This window comes from Engystomops pustulosus, chromosome 4 (genome assembly GCF_040894005.1).
Source record: "Engystomops pustulosus chromosome 4, aEngPut4.maternal, whole genome shotgun sequence".
NCBI classification, from domain to species: domain Eukaryota; kingdom Metazoa; phylum Chordata; class Amphibia; order Anura; family Leptodactylidae; genus Engystomops; species Engystomops pustulosus.
The window spans coordinates 101,546,783-101,563,568 of NC_092414.1; positions in this window are offsets into that span (position 1 = coordinate 101,546,783).

The following is a 16,786-nucleotide window of genomic DNA, read 5'->3' on the forward strand; positions in this document are numbered from 1 at the left end:
TTTGATGTCCAAACTAACTTGATTCTCGGCAAGGCATTGATTTTTATTTATTTTAAAATTTTCCACCAAAAATACACACAGATGAGAGAAAAATCTTTTACACTTCATGTCCACTGACATTCAACAGAGTTTCCACGTTTTCTAACCTTAGTTTTATACATAGACCTAAGGCAGACTCTTGTTTTTAAGTTTTAGCAGTTCGTTGTTTTCGGATTTTCACACAAACTTGTTACAGCTATTTCGGCCTAACCCACCCACCCACCCACCCATCCATCCAACCCCTTCTGCCTGAGGTAAATGAAAAAAAAGGGGTTCATTTTACACTTTCATTTTCTCATATCTCTTCCCATCGAGCTATGTTGTTGTGATTATCATAATAGATTTTTTTCAACTACCTTTATTCTATACAGTAGAGCTTCCCATTGTGTGGAAGTTAGAGGTAGGGTTTCATCCAATTTCTTGCGATCAATATTTTGGCTATAAGTGACAATCTACAAATAATGAGCTTTTGTGTTTTGGACAACCCGTCATATTTCCTTTTTTGTAGATCATTTAAAATGAACATCTAAATAGAAAAAGCAATTTGGAGCCCCGGTCGAGCCTCATATTTTTTTTATGTACTTCCAATCAGAAGTTTTTAATTCTCGGTCATGCCCCATACAAGTGAATAAAGTCTGCATTCAGATTATCACAGTGAGGGCATCTTGACAACTCCTATATTCTCATTTTCTTAAGCAGCAATGGATTGTAATATATCCTGTGAGTGAAGTTGAATAGGATCATCCTGTGATCCATATTTTACTAACTTAGACATATTTCGATAGACCCCCATTTCATGGACTTTGCGTGAAGTGAATATCATCTAATTCCCATTGCAAAACATCCTTATACTATTTCTCTTGTGTTTTCTCTAAGCAGAAATTTATATATTTTGGAGCCCTCTCCATAGCCGGCAAGTCTTTGCTGCATATTGCAGCAAAGGCTTACAGGTAACACTCGCAATTGGTGCTGGGGTGTTTTCCCACTGATCTTCGCCGGCGGCTCCATAATGGGCGCCGCCATCTTTCCGAGGATTGTCGCTCCCCTTGACGTCATCGGGGAGCGGCGATCCGCCGCCATGGTAGCCTCGAGTCTTCCAAAGACTGGAGGCTACTTCGGTTTAACCTAATGGGGAGTAAAATCCACATATACTGCCATACTGTGGTATGGCTGTATATGATAGGATTGTACAGACAACCTAGGGTTAAAGTACCCAAGGGAGTCTGAAAAATAGTAAAAATAAAAAGTTTTTTAAAAAAATTATAAAAAAACCTAAACTCAAATCACCCCCCTTTCCCTAGAACTGATATCATTATGAATAAACAGTAAAAATCTATAAAAAGTGAGCAAAAGATCACACAGTCCTTAAAATGATAACATTGTAAACTTCATCAAAATCCACAAAAAACAACACCTCCCAAAGCTCTGTACACTAATGTATAAAAAAGTTATTAGAGCAAGATGGCAGATGGCAAAATCCCCCAAAAAATGTTTGTACAGGAGGTTTTATTATTTTAAATGTCTGAAAAACCTATACTAATTTGTTATCCCCGTAATCGTACCGACCCAAAGAATAAAGTAGACATGTCATTTGGGGCGTACAGTGAAATCCGTAAAATTCAAGCCCACAAGAACACGGCACAAATGCATTTTTTTACCAATTTCAATGCATTTGGAATTTTCACGCCTCCCAGTACACGACATGGAATATTAAATACACCAGTTTGAAGTGTAATTTGTTACGCAGAAAATAAACCATCACAGAGCTCTTTACATGGAAAAATAAAAGTTATAGATTTTTGAAGGTGGGGAGTGAAAAATGAAAACGCAAAAACGAAAAAGGACCACGTTAAGGGGTTAAAATTGGGAATCGGTAGACCCTCTCTGTGCCCCTTATGTAGGTTTTTGATTTCTCCTCCAAAAAGGCTCATTACAATCAGCTTCCTGCTGCAGCCCTTTTGTGTTTTTCATTTTTCACTCCCCACCTTCAAAAAATCTATTACCTTTTTTTCCATGTACAGAGCTGTGTCATGGCTTGTTTTCTGTGTAACAAATTGCACTTCAAAATGGTGGTAGTTAATATTCCATTCCCTGTGATGGGAAGCGGGAAAAAAAATTCCAAACGCTTTTGTTTCGTTTTCTTGTGGGCTTGGATTTTACGGATTTCACTGTATGCCCCAAATGACAATCATGGAGATACCAAATTTGTATAGATTTGATGTTTTCATACATTTACAAAAACTAAAACCTCCTGTACAAAAAACTTTTTTGCCATCTTCTGGCGCTAATAACTTTTATATACTTTTGTGTACAAAGTTGTGGGTGGTGTCTTTTTTTTGTGTCTTTTCATGAAGTTTTCAATGCTTCTATTTTAAGGACTGTACGACCTTTTGTTCACTTTATATTGAATTTTTTATATTTTTCAAAATGGCAAAAAAGTGCCATTTTCAAAATGTAGTGAAAAAACGTTATATTTTGATAAGGCATTTTTGGACTCGGTGATACCTAATGTGTCTATGATTTTTATTGTTTATATTTATATCAGTTCTAGGGAACGGGATGATTAGAATTTTTAGGTTTTTTAAACTTTTATATTTTTACCATTTTTAAGACTCCCTAGGGTACTTTAACCCTAGGTTGTCTGATCGATCCTATCATATATTGCCATACTAAAGTATGGCAGTATATGGGGATTTCCCACTTCATTCATTACAATGTGCTGATCGCACATTGTAATGCAAGAGTTAGAACAGAAGACCCGAGGCGGTCGCTATTGGCGGGTTAACACCCGCGATCGGTGCTAGCCCTGACCACAGGTGCTGACGGTAAGCCTTTACTGCAATATGCAGCAAAGACTTAACAGCTATGGAGGGGGCTCAGCCTGTGAGCCCTCTCCCTGCACCCAGCATGCAACAAGTGGTCTTCCCGCCAATTGGGGTCCAAGAACTGTGCTAATGGATAGTATATAGTATCAAAACCAAGTAAAAGTAAAAATATATTGAGTGTCCAAAGCACCAGTATTCAGCACACCCTATTGCTGTTGTATTAAATGAATATTACAATCATGTGCAATTAAATTTATTATTGTTGGGAAATTATGTACAATATTAGGTATAATACAAACATGTATTGTTTCTATACATCTAATAAAAATTAGCGAACCACATGTAGAATTGTATTGTTCTTTAGTCCATAGGTCTGGGACCAGCTTATTTGGGTTCACAGACTTATAGATCAGTCTCTTAACCCCTTCGGGGCTCAGCCTATTTTGGCCTTTAGGACGCAGTCCCATTTTTCAAATCTGCCCTGTCACTATAAGTGGTTATAGCTTTGGAACGCTATGAGATATCCAGGGGATTTTGAGATTGTTTTCTCGTGACACATTGTACTTCAAATTACTTTAAAAATTTGGATGAAATCTTTTGTGTTTAGTTATGAAAAAAAAACTAAATTTGGCAAAAATTCTTTATTTTCAAAGTTCTACATTCTCTACTTTTGATGCACCCAAATTATTTTTTTATTTTTTACCTCATGAGATGAACTTTTCTGTTACATAATTTTGGGGAATCTATAGCTAATTGGTGAGATTTTATTAACTCTTTGTTGGTGGAGGAAATGACCGTTTGGACGTTTACCATACCATAAAAATAGTATATTATTTGTATTCTATGGGTTGCCACGATTAAGAAAATACCTCATCTATATAGATTTTTTAAAATTTTTTTTCCAAATTTTACTGAATAAAAAGTTATTTGGCGAAAATGTTAATTTTAGCATCACCGTCTTTTCATATGCATAACTTTTTTATTTTTCGGGTGACAAATCTGGTTAAGGGCTTTTTTGCAAGAAGATTTGTTCTTTTTAGTGGGCCTATTTTAGATTCCGTAACATTTTTTAACACTTTTTAGAGCATTTTTTAAAGGGTATTATTTAAAAATTATCTTTTTTTGGAGAGTTTTTTGAGGTTGTTTGTTACGGGGTTCACCTTGCGGGTCAAATAACAATTCTATTTTATTATGCAGATTGTAACAGACCTAGTAATACCAAATATGTGGTGGGGGGGTTTGTTTATTTTATTCCATTTCACTGAATAAAAACTAATTTGGAGAAAATCTTATTCATTTTAGCATCACCATTTTTCATATGCTTAACTTTTTTATTTTTCGGCTGATGAATCTGGTTAAGGACATTTTTAAATCACTTTTTAGAGCATTTTTTTTAATGGTATTATATATTTATGTATTTATTTTTATTTTTTCTACTTTTACTTTTTTTAAAAACTTTTTTAACTTATACAAACTTGAATTTGAACCAGCAATGAAGCCCCGGGGAGATCGGGCAGCCCGGGGCAAATGGCAGAAATGGGGCTGCCAAGAAGTGAATCGGATACCCCTGTAAGTGGCACGGGGGATCCGATCCATGAGGGGAAGACCCTTACATGCCGGGGTCATAGACGGCGCAGTGTCAGCTTTAATAGACAGCTGACAGCCGCTGCTTCTGGTGCCGGCTCCGTTCGTGAGTCGGTGCCAGAAGCTGCCACTATAGTACGGTCTCGTGCAGGAAATATCTTCCCGCGAGGACATACTATTGCGTCCTGGTGCGCATAGGGGTTAAACGCTATAGGTTCCCAAAAAGTGCAAGTATTGATGACAGTTCACACTTAATAGTTCATAGATCGCATTGTTCTTTCATAAGAGACAAGTGTTGCACTTTAGCTATAAATTCACACTCTTGGTTCATGAATTGCAGCATTGTTTCATGTGGAATGAATATTGCACATAAGTTTTAGATACAACCCTACGTTTAAGTAAAGATATAGGTCTATAAGACTCTCTTTCTATAGCTTATTTACCTTTTTTGGAATAAGGACGATTAATGCCTCCATCATTGACTTGGGGAGGTCCCCTTTCAAAATGCTAGCATTGAAAACATGGGAAAGTGCAAGAGAATAGGAAGGCAAACAAGGAAAGACCGGACAGCGCTCATAGAGTAGTATTATTGTCACAACAGAATCGGTGATATTAGAAGTAAACAATTGAAAAGATCCTCACCAGATTAGGATGTGCTATATTAGGCACAACGCTATTTATTGCTTGTTGTAGACTGGTGAGAATGGTTGGAGGTGCTGCCTTTAGATAGTAGTCATCGAGACACCGTTGCCAGGACAGTCAGGATCAGAATGTAGAGGAGTATGTTGGAGGCTGTCTATTAGGGCACACAGAAGTTCGGTGTGACACGTCATTTAGGGTTACGGTTAACGTTTATTGAAAATCTCGGATATCCCAGAAGCTGATTCCTATTCTCCCACGCTGTAGTCAATAAACATTAACCGTAACCCTAAATGACGTGTCACTCCGAACTTCTGTGTGCCCTAATAGACAGCCTCCAACATACTCCTCAGCACTGAAAATCTAACAGTAAGGGAAGCAAAATTTTACTGTATCTTCTGTATACCTCAAATGGTTATCTGTCTTACCCTGGGCTCGTATTACCTGAAATAGATCTAATGGTTGATGCGATTTCTTCCAGGGTCAACGGCTAATTTAACATCTCTCTTTGTAACTGTGACAATTGGGGAAGAGGTATTTTAGACATGTACCACTCTAGATCTCATCTGTCTGCTTTTAGTTCTGATGTGTAGAGTTAAGGAAAAAAATCCACAAAGGCCTCACTGATATCACTAGAAGACTCCACCATCTCCCTTCTCTTATTTTAAATTTGATGAATATGGAGAATATCCCTTTGGTTTCGAACTACTTCTGCCAGAATTTTTCCTGGCCTACCCGACTCACAGTAATATTTTTGTCCTTGAAAACAGACCTTCTGCTGAACTTTTTCTCCAATGTATATTTCATACTCTAGACTTTTTTAGACCCTCAAGTTGGTTTTCTAGGGGAGACTTATTATATTCATCTTGGGCCTTTTCCATTAGCCTCTTTGATAAATCCTCTTTTTGGCGGAAGGTCTTCTTTTTGGCTCTAATTTCATTCTGCCTCCATGATCTCATATGTACTTTCAGAGCATTTAATACGACTCCAATGTGGGTGGAACCAAAATTGTCCCTCAGCAAGTAAGACTTTTCTCCTGTGCTTCCTCATCTCTCAATAAAAGAGGGAATCAGTGGGGATTGATCTTAGGAGCTTTCCCCCTTCTACCATTTTCTGCTTCCAACTCTAACACCACCAGGGCATGATCTGAGTAGTTCGTCATCTCATACTTCATTTTTTTTTTTTTTTTTTTTTGTAAAGGGAAGAGCCTTATCTGTAGCCAAAATTAGGTCAAGAAAAGGCCTTTCTTTCCCCATATTTCACCTACCACATGTCCCCCAATCCTGTGTCTGCACAAAACTTAGGGGGGAAGCAGAACATCCCAAACCGCCACCGCTACTACTACTGAATCTATCAATGGATGGATTCATGAGGCAGTTGTAGTCCCCCACAACCCATAATGGATATAATCCCTTTGATCCATAAAGGTTAATAAGGACTTTAATACCTTAAGAGAAAAAGTGGGTGGATATAAACAAAAGCTAGAATACATATCAGCCCAATTAATTTACCATATAGAAATATATATCTACCCTCATTGTCAGTTTTGTTTGTAATTATTTGAAAATCCACTGAATTGTGTATAAAAACACTAACCCCCCAGGAGTAATTAGAAAACACAGAGATATTCCTTAGTTGCCTAGTTTCTACTAATTTTCTAGTCATATGGTACCTTAGAAACAAAACTGTGTCCTTGGATACGACCACCTCTGCTGAAACAAAAGGTTTTTGTATATGAAATGTCTGGAAGTTACTGTATGCCCGCAGCCGTCCTGTGGTAATGATTGCAGAATCCAGGAGGTCAGGCAGGACAGAATAGCGCATGTCTGGCCACCGCTGCCAAAATGTGAGGTGGTCGTATACGAGGAAGCCATCTGGTTTCTATGGGCAGAATGACTACATTTATGAGAAATTATCTTCACACAGAAACATTTTTCTTAATAACATCCAACTGAAGAAATGTTTACATAAGGCAAATGAATTAACCCCTACTGGACTCAGCCTCTTTTGGCCTTAAGGACGCAAATCTGGCCTCTGTCACTATAAGTGGTTATAGCTTTGGAACTATATAAGATATCCAGGGTATTTTAAGATAGTTTTCTCGTGACACATTGTACTTCAAATTAGTTTAAAAATTTGGATGAAATCTTTTGCGTTTAGTTATGAAAAAAAAACTAAATTTGGCAAAAATTTGTAAAAATTCTGTATTTTCAACGTTCTAAATTCTCTACTTTTGATGTAGATAGTCATAGCACCCAAATAATTCATAACTTACATTTCCCAAATGTCTGCTTTATGTTGGATGGTTTTTTAAGATTCCACATATTTTACTAGAATGTTATGAGGCTCAGAATTTAGGTATCATTTTTCACATTTTTTTTAAATCACCAAAACCCGTATTTAGATGGACCTGCTCAAATTCTGAGAGGCCTAAATATGGAAACTACACCGCTCAACGTATGAAAAACCACTTTTAAGAAGTTTGTTAGCCCTTTAGGTGTTATAGGGGTTAAAACAAAATGGAGGTGCAGTCTGCAAATTGTAATATTTTTTCACAATACACTCATTTTGGGTGGAAAATTAAACATTTACAATGGATTAAATGAAAAAAGGCACCTCAAAGTTTGATACCCAATTTCTCCCGAGTACACTGATACCCTATATTTGGTGGTAACCTGCTGTATGGGCGCACGGCCGGGCATTATTTCTTTTACCACATGAGATGCACTTTTCTGGTACGTAATTTTGGGGCATCTATAGCTAATTGGTGAGATTTTATTAACTCTTTGTTGGTGAAGGAAATGAAAATCATCAATTTTTAGGAAAATTTTTATGTGTTTTATTTTTATTCTGTGGGTTGCCACGATTATGAAAAGACCTCATTTACAGTATATAGATTTTAAGTAATTTAAGAAAGTAATTTTGGCAAAAATCACCGTCTTTCATATGCATAACCTTTTTTATTTTTCACCTCACAAATCTGTTCAAGGGCTTATTTTTTGCGAGAAGGGTTGTTCTTTTTAGTGGTTTTATTTTAGAGTGCATAACATTTTTAAATCACTTTTTAGAGCATTTTTTATAGGCTATTAATTAAAAATTATCTTTTTTCGGAACGTTTTTTGCATTTTTTTTTCTCCGCCGTTTACCGTGCTGGTCCAGTAATGATTCTGTTTTATTATACAGATCGTTACGGACGAGGCAATACCAAATATGCGGGGTTTTTTTGTGTTTTTTATACTTTATTAATTGTTTTTATGGGAAAGTTACATTTTAGGGGCTTATATTTTTATGTATTTAATTTTTATTTATACTAATGTGTAGTATTAAGTGTTTTTACATGTTTTTACTTATACTTACTTGAACTTGAACCAGTGATGCTCTGATCGCTGGTTCAAGTTCAATACACTGCACTACGATACTATTTTATTGTAGAGCAGTGTAAACTGTCTGAGCATGCAGGCGGAAGGGGTCTGACTGCCTCGGACATCGGGCAGCACCGGGGCACATGTCAGTCCTCGGAGCTGCCCAGAAGTGGATCAGATCCCCCGGTAAGCGGCGCGGGGGATCCAATCCATAGCGGAAAACACCCTTACACGCTGCGGTCATGCTTGACCGCGGCATGTAAGGGGTTAACACCCGCGCTCAGAGTCGGCTCCGTTCGTGAGCCGGTGCCAGAAGCAGAACGTTATAGTGCGTCCTGGTGTGCTAAGCATCTAGCCACCGGCGCATACTAGAATGTCCTGGTGCACCTAGCTGGGAGTATAATAATAAATAGGACAGATCTTATTCAGCTAGTTTTTTAAGGCTCTGTAAATTCTATTCTTTTCATGAAAGTGTCCCGCGAGAAATCTGGGTAAGCAGAAATTTTTGAGCCATTATAAAGGGTCTCCCCTCTCTTACATAGTTATCTAAGTACCATTTCTCTATCCCTAGAACATAAAAGTTTAATCGATATAGATTGCGGTTATGAGCCCGGTATAGGTTTGCGACCGGGGACTCGATGGGCCCGTTCAACCACAAAAGTTGGTAAAATACATTCATTACCCAGAACTTAAATTAATCGAATAAATTGCCCTATATCCATTTGCTCTACCCCTCTGGGAAAGCCCACCAGTCGGATATCACATCTCCTAGACCAGTCTTCCAAGTCAGTTATCTTTGCCTGCAACTCTTTTTTCTGTCTCCATTTTAGATATTATTTTTTAATGCTTTTCTGACACTCCTTTGATTTCAAGTAGTCTTTCACCCTGATCCTTAATGCAACCTCTAATTTTGTTTAAATCTTCCCGTATATACACAAAATGTGATTTCTTGTTATCTCCAGCTGATCTGAGCTAGCTCCGCCTGACTTATGGGCGCCTTTGGGAGCATACTGTAAAAGAAGAAAGAAAGGGGCTAAGAAAAAGTAAAAGCAAAAAAAAGCCTCACCACCTTGTTTACCTTTCAGAAACCCCTCAGGTGAATCAGAGATTAGGTTACCGTATATACTCATGTATGAGCTGCATACCTGTGCTGAAAAACGTCACCCTGGCTTATACATGAGTCAATAACAAAAATAAACTTACATACTCACCCTCCTTTGCCCTGATGCTCGTCGCGGCTCCCGATGTTCGGCGTGGCTCCTAGCGGCTACTCTGCTCTATGCTGTATTAGCCGGCAGAGATGCGTCCATGCTATGATGGGGCGGTGCCACAGCTGATGACGTCATAGTGTGTGCCGGCCATGCGATCTGCCAGCTGTTACAGCAAAGAGAAGAAGGAAGATGAGCCATTGGGAGTGAGTATGTAAGTTTATTTTTTTATGTGCTTGGCAAACTGCGGGCTGGCTGGCTGTATACTACATGGGGCTGGCTGGCTGTATACTTCTGTGGGCTAGCTGTATACTACATGGGGCTGGCTGTGTACTCATGGGGTTGGCTGGCTGTATACTATATGGGGATTGCTGGCTGTATACTACGTGGGGCCGGCTGGCTGTATACTACATGGGGCCGGCTGGCTATATACTACAGGGAGCTGACTGGCTATATACTGGGAGGCTGTGACCAATGCATTTCCCACCTTCGGTTTATACTGGAGTCAATAGGTTTTCACAGTTTTTGGTGGTAAAATTAGGAGTTCTCGGCTTATACTCGGGTCAGCATAAACTCGAGAAATTTCCACCACATATCAATTATGCAACAAAAAGAGGAAAATGTTGGAGTTTGTGTCTCCTAGTAACTCTGCAAAGATGACAATAAGCAGTCCAGTAGACCAGTCAGAAGGGTCTCTTTGTATGGCCAAGCCCCAACCACCGACCAGATAAATAGTGGCGTATCAAAGCCAAGTCATTCAATATCCGAGAATCACTGGTCAATCCCCACTAAAATGGCATCACACTGTAGCAAGTTTCCACTGCATATCAATTATGCAACAAAAAGAGTAAACCATTAGAGATTGTACCTCCTAGAAACACTCAAAAGTTGCGGTAAGCAGTCCAATAATTCCCCATAGGTTTGGCAAGTCACTAGGCCTTCTTTATAAGAATGAACCCCAACCACTGACCAGATTGCGAATAGTGGGTTTGAGGGGTCTCAAAGAAAGGTCATTCCGTATCCAAATATCACTGGTGATCCCTGTAAGAAGACAATGTGAAGTCAAATTAGGACTCAAGAAATATTTATTACTGAGCAACTGTCCAGTTATGAGGGCATAGAGTTACTGAGCCGTAACAAAGAAAGAGTGCTCATGGAGCTCCTAGTAATGGTGGCTGGTGTTCATCTTCACAAGGGGGGCAAGTCCGCTCGCAAGCGCGGTGTGTTACTTATAAAGGCATTGATTTAGAAGTGGTATCTGAAACTAATGTAGAAATTTGTGATTAAACAAGTTGTCAAAATATTAACTATTAATAGCACCTTGCTTCAAAGTGGTATCTGAAAGTAATGTAGAAATTTGTGATTAAACAGGTTGTCAAAATTTAACTATTAATAACACCTTGCTTAAAAAACTAGAAAGTCAACTTTTAGTTTGGGGCTGGTCCAACCATAACATTTATTATAAATCATTCTACTTATCTGGGGGATACATACATGTAAACTGCATTTTTTAAGCCCTGGCAGCATGGTGGATCAGTGGTTAGCACTATAGTCTTGCGGCGCTGGGCTTTAGGATTTTCAGAGTTCTGGCACTACTCCTCCTGTTCCTCCCTGCTGAAAGGAGGATTAAGCAGTCCTGCTGTTGGGTTGTTGCCCTCCTTCAGCCCACTCTACCTCTCGTGGTGTACTGGCCTGTCTCCTTGCGCTGACACAGACAGCTAACCTGCTTGACACAGCTTGCATTGACGTGCCATCCTGGATGAGCTGCACTACCTTCTGTGGGTTGTAGACAATGCCTCATGCTACCTCTAGAGGTATAAGCAATGACAATATGCAAAAGTGACCAAAAGCGTTCCAATTATTATTATTCAACACTGACCAAAAGCGCTCCAATTATTATTATGGTGGGTCGCAGGCTCACCTGGCTTCTCTCCCCCGGCTGGGACGTCGCCCGCTCCCGGCTCCGGTCTTGTCTCCCTCGGCCGTGCGCGCCCATTCCTGACTCCTAAGGCGTGGGCGCGCCTCCTTCAGTAAATTTAAAGGGCCAGCATGCCGCTAATTGGGGCTGGCCATTTTCAGAAAACTATTTAAGCCTGCCTCTTCCTGCACACCCTGCACACCTTTTGTGCTAATGCCATTGAGAAAGCTGTTTCCTGTGAGTAATTTCCGTGTATTGACCTCCCGTTGTGACCTCAGACCCGACAGTCTTGGGGACATTCTTTGCGTGTGGCTGGGCATCCTGGGTTGCAATGCTCCGTGGCCCTTATCTCCCGCTACTACTGGTGGCCTGACTTGGTCAAAGATGTTCAGGACTTTGTGGGATCTTGCACTTCCTGTGCCCATAATAAGCCTTCCCGCCTGAAGCCAGCTGGTCTCTTTCTTCCGTTACCGATACCCAGTCGCCCATGGTCGGACGTGGCTACGGACTTTGTCACGGACCGTCCACCCTCCTCTGGCAATACTGTCATCCGGGTGGTGACAGAGCGGTTTTCTAAGATGTCCAATTTTGTTCCCCTTCCAGGTCTTCCGTCTGCTCAACGTCTTGCCAGCTTGTTCTTTCAGCATATAATTTGGCTGCATGGTCTTCCTCAAGACATTGTTTCTGATCGAGAGGTTCAGTTTGTGTCCTGGGGATCCTTGTGCAATCAGTTGCAAGTGACTTTGGACTTCTCTTCTGCCAACCACCCTCAGTCGAATGGTCAAGTGGAGAAGGTGAACCAAACTTTGGGCTGTTATCTTCACCATTTTGTCACTGCCAGTCAGAATTATTGGTCCAGTCTGTTGCTATGGGCAGAGTTCTCCTATAACTCTCTGGACTCTGATGCTGTCAAGGCAGCTCCTTTCTTCATGGTCTATGGACAAATTCTTCACCCACCTCTTCCTCTGTCAGTTCCCTCAGATGTCCCTGCAGTTGAAGACTTGATGCAGGACCTCAAATCTGTCTCGGAACAGAACCGCCAGTCTCTACTTCAGGCCGTGCACCAAGTTCCAGGTTGATAAGAGACTCTCCGGGTGACAAGGTGTGGTTGTCTCCTAGATATGACCAACTGAACATTCCCAGTTACAAGCTTGGTCCACGATTTCTTGGTCCTTTTGAGATGTTAAAGCGCATTAATCCTGTGGCGTATAAACTCCGCCTTCCTCCCACTATGCGCATCCCGGACTCCTTCCATGTCTCCATTCTGAAACCTGTCATCTTGAACTGTTTCTCTCTGCAACCTCCTCCTCCCACTCCAGAGGCTGACTCTGCTGATGTCTACAAGGTAAAAGAGGTACTGGACATGAAAACCGTGAAAGGGAAGTGGTTCTTCCAAGTTGACCAGAAGGGGTTTGGGCCCAAGGAGAGATCCTGGAAGCCTGAGGAGAATATTCTGGACTGTAACCTCCTGCAAAGGTTTCTTCAACTGAAGAAGAGGAAGAGGCTGAATGGGGGGGGGGGGGGGGGGTGCTGTCACGGGTGCTCCCATTTAAAAAAATGACTTTCACTACTCCGTATAGCAAAGTATGAAAAATATATTTGCCTCAGAATTTGGCAAAATAGCATTTTTTTGTACAAAAGATTTAAATTTTTTTAAATCTACTAAAACATAACAAAACCTACAGTGGTGGCCAAAAGTATTGGCACTCCAGCAATTCTGTCAGATATTACCGTATATACTCGAGTATAAGCCGACCCGAGTATAAGCCGAGGCCCCTAATTTTACCACAAAATACTGGGAAAACCTATTGACTCGAGTATAAGCCGAGGGTGGGAAATGCATTGGTCACAGCCTCCCCAGTATATAGCCAGCCAGGCTCTGCCCCAGTGTATATAGCCAGCCCCTGCCCCAGTGTATATAGTCTGCCAGACCCTGCCCCAGTGTATATAGCCTGCCAGACCCTGCCCCAGTGTATATAGCCTGCCAGACCCTGCCCTAGTGTATATAGCCTGCCAGACCCTGCCCCAGTGTATATAGCCTGCCAGACCCTGCCCCAGTGTATATAGCCTGCCGCCGCTGCTGGACAGATCGCACAGAAGATATACAGGGGTCACCGGAAAGGTGAGTTTAGATATATTTATTTTTTTGACTCGAGTATAAGCCGAGTTTGGCTGAAAAAACTAGGCTTATACTCGAGTATATAAGGTACTCGTTTTCTTCTAGAAAATTATTGCAAACGCAAATTTTTTGGTATTAATATCTTCATTTATTTGGCTTGAAATTAAAAACACAAAAGAGAATGGAAAAAAGGAAGATCATTGATCATTTTACACAAAACTCCAAAGATGGGCCAGACATAAGTATTGGCACCCTCAGCCTAATAGTTGGTAGCACAACCTTTAGACAAAATAACAACCGCATCTGGTTACCATCAATGAGTTTCTTACAATGCTCTGCATCTCCCCCTCATCTAACTTGGTGATATCACTTTATTTATTTATTTACATTGGCATATCGCTGTATTGTGCTTTCCATGGACATGTGTATTGATTATTGATCCTAGGACACTTGTTGCACTTTATTTAGCACAGGCTACAGATTTGCACAGCCAGTCAATATTTACAATATATTTTTTGATTTCATAAGACACCAAGTACAGATTTACTTTGACTTGTAAACAGTGGGGGAGCTAGCTCAGAGCATGTTATTCTCATGCACTGCTCACAGCACAACATTTTGTCTGTGCTGTTTTTAAGTGTTTTTAAGTGTTAGTGCTCATTGTGTATAATAAAGTCACAGAATGGTGCACACAATTATGTGCATCAGAAAAGTAGTGTTATCACAGAATAGTAGACACGAATACATGCATCAGCAAAATAGTGTTATCACAGAATACCGCACATGGTTATGTGCATCAAAAAAATTAGTGTCACAGAATAGCGCACACAAATATGTGTATCAGAAAAGTACCAATGTCACAAAATAGCGCTCACAAATATTTGCATCAGAAAAGTAGTGTCACAAAATAGCGCACACAAATATGAGTATCAGAAAAGAAGTGTCACAAAATAGCGCATATGTACCGGCTGCTCAGTTCATCTCTATGGTGCTGACAGAGATAATCCAAAAACTTTGCTTGCATGTGCGACTGGCTGCTCTGTTTATCTTGGGTACAACGGGAATACAACAGACCCCTGTTCTCATGATCCCTGGGGTCCCATCACTGAAACCCCCACCTATCAGAGAGTTAGCGTAACTTTTTGTCACTGGACAACCCATTTAGGTGGAAGGCTGGGCCCCATTCAGAAGTTTGCTACGGGGACCAGCCTCTCCTAGTTACACCTCTGCAGCTAGTACAGTCCTGGTATTTATATTCATGATAATCAAGCATAAATAAATATAAAAATATCACCAGTATGTAGAAGGAGTGGGATCTGGCTGCGGTCACTCAGCCCGTTTGATTTTCCTGCCTCCTACTCAAATGGCCTATGCGTGCCCTGCAGCAGGAAACACCCCCAACCAGAAGTATCTTCTCTGCTTGGCACTCTTCGTCTCCACCATGTTCAACCAATTGTGGCGCCATCAAGTCTTTTTACCAGATAGCAGGCGAACAAGGTAGACAGGGCCCGGGGTTGGGTAGACAACATTCTCTCAATCTCTTTGCACGGGAGGGGGGGGGGGGGGTTCCTGCTGGGCCTTCTATTTATTGGACAGGGGGCAGGGACAGATTAAGGGAAGGGCCCGGATTCCTCTCCACCGGCTCCTGTAATGAAATTGCCCCGGAGCACATACTAAATAATTATTCAACCGTGCGGGGCCTTGAACCTTGAAGGCCCCGTAACAGCCACTACAGTTGTAGTTACGCCCCTGCAGGTAAGTAAAGTCACTTTGTTTTGCTTCACCTGATTTGACGTCATCATGGTGCAGATTTTATGCAGATTTTCATTCTCTTACAGACTTCAATGTAATAAAAAACTGTGAGGATGCACAAGAAAAGTATGATCATTATTTTATTTTCTGCACTGAGCAAGAATTTTTGTGTGGAAAAAAAATGCATCATCTACATTACTTTTTTCCAAATCACATTCACTTTAATGTGGATATGTGGATTAACCCCTTAACGCTGGAGCCACTTTTCACCTTCCTGACACGGCCCATTTTTTCAAATCTGCCCTGTGTCACTATAAGGGATTATAACTTTGGAACACTTTAACATACCCAAGTGATTTTGAAATCGTTTTCTCGTGACTAGAGATGAGCGAGCACTAAAATGCTCGGGTACTCGTTATTCGAGACGAACTTTTCCCGATGCTCGAGTGCTCGTCTCGAATAACGAGCCCCATTGAAGTCAATGGGAGACTCGAGCATTTTTCAAGGGGACCAAGGCTCTGCACAGGGAAGCTTGGCCAAACACCTGGGAACCTCAGAAAAGGATGGAAACACCACGGAAATGGACAGGAAACAGCAGGGGCAGCATGCATGGATGCCTCTGAGGCTGCTTAATCGCACCATTATGCCAAAACTATGGGCAACAGCATGGCCATGACAGAGTGACAGAATGAAGCTAGATAGCATGTAAAACATCCAATAATTGACCCTGACACTATAGGGGACGGCATGCAGAGGCAGCGGCAGCAGCGGCAGGCTAGAGAGTGGCATGGCGACATACTCTAAATGGACTCAGGCTTCAAACCAATGGGTGGCAGAGAGGAACCAAAGGAGGTGAGCAAGAAGCGCTCAAATAATATCGGTACATGATAAAAGTTTGCCAGTATATTTTGTGGATTACACAGCAGGGTGGCGACAAAGTTAACATGGAAGCCATGAAAACAACCCAAAATTCTGCCTGACACAGCTCGTTTGATAAGGGGACCATGTATGGAGGCAGTGAACTAGTAGTAGATTAAAGGTGCTGCAGTTAAAACTATGTTAGTTGGATCTTGGCATGGAGCTGGCGCTCCGCTGCCAGGCGAGCTTTCGCCAATCCAAGCCCCTGTCTCTAGGCTACTCCCCAAACAGCACTTCTAAGAACCTTTTGTATAAGATCAAGTGTAGTAGCTTTCTTATAAGTTTGGGATATGGCGGGTGAGGGGAATGTAAACAGATGCGCAAGAAGCGCATGATGCGCATGGAGCTGGCGCTCCGCTGCCAGGTGAGCTTTCGCCAATCCAAGCCCCTGTCTCTAGGCTACTCCCCAAACAGCACTTCTA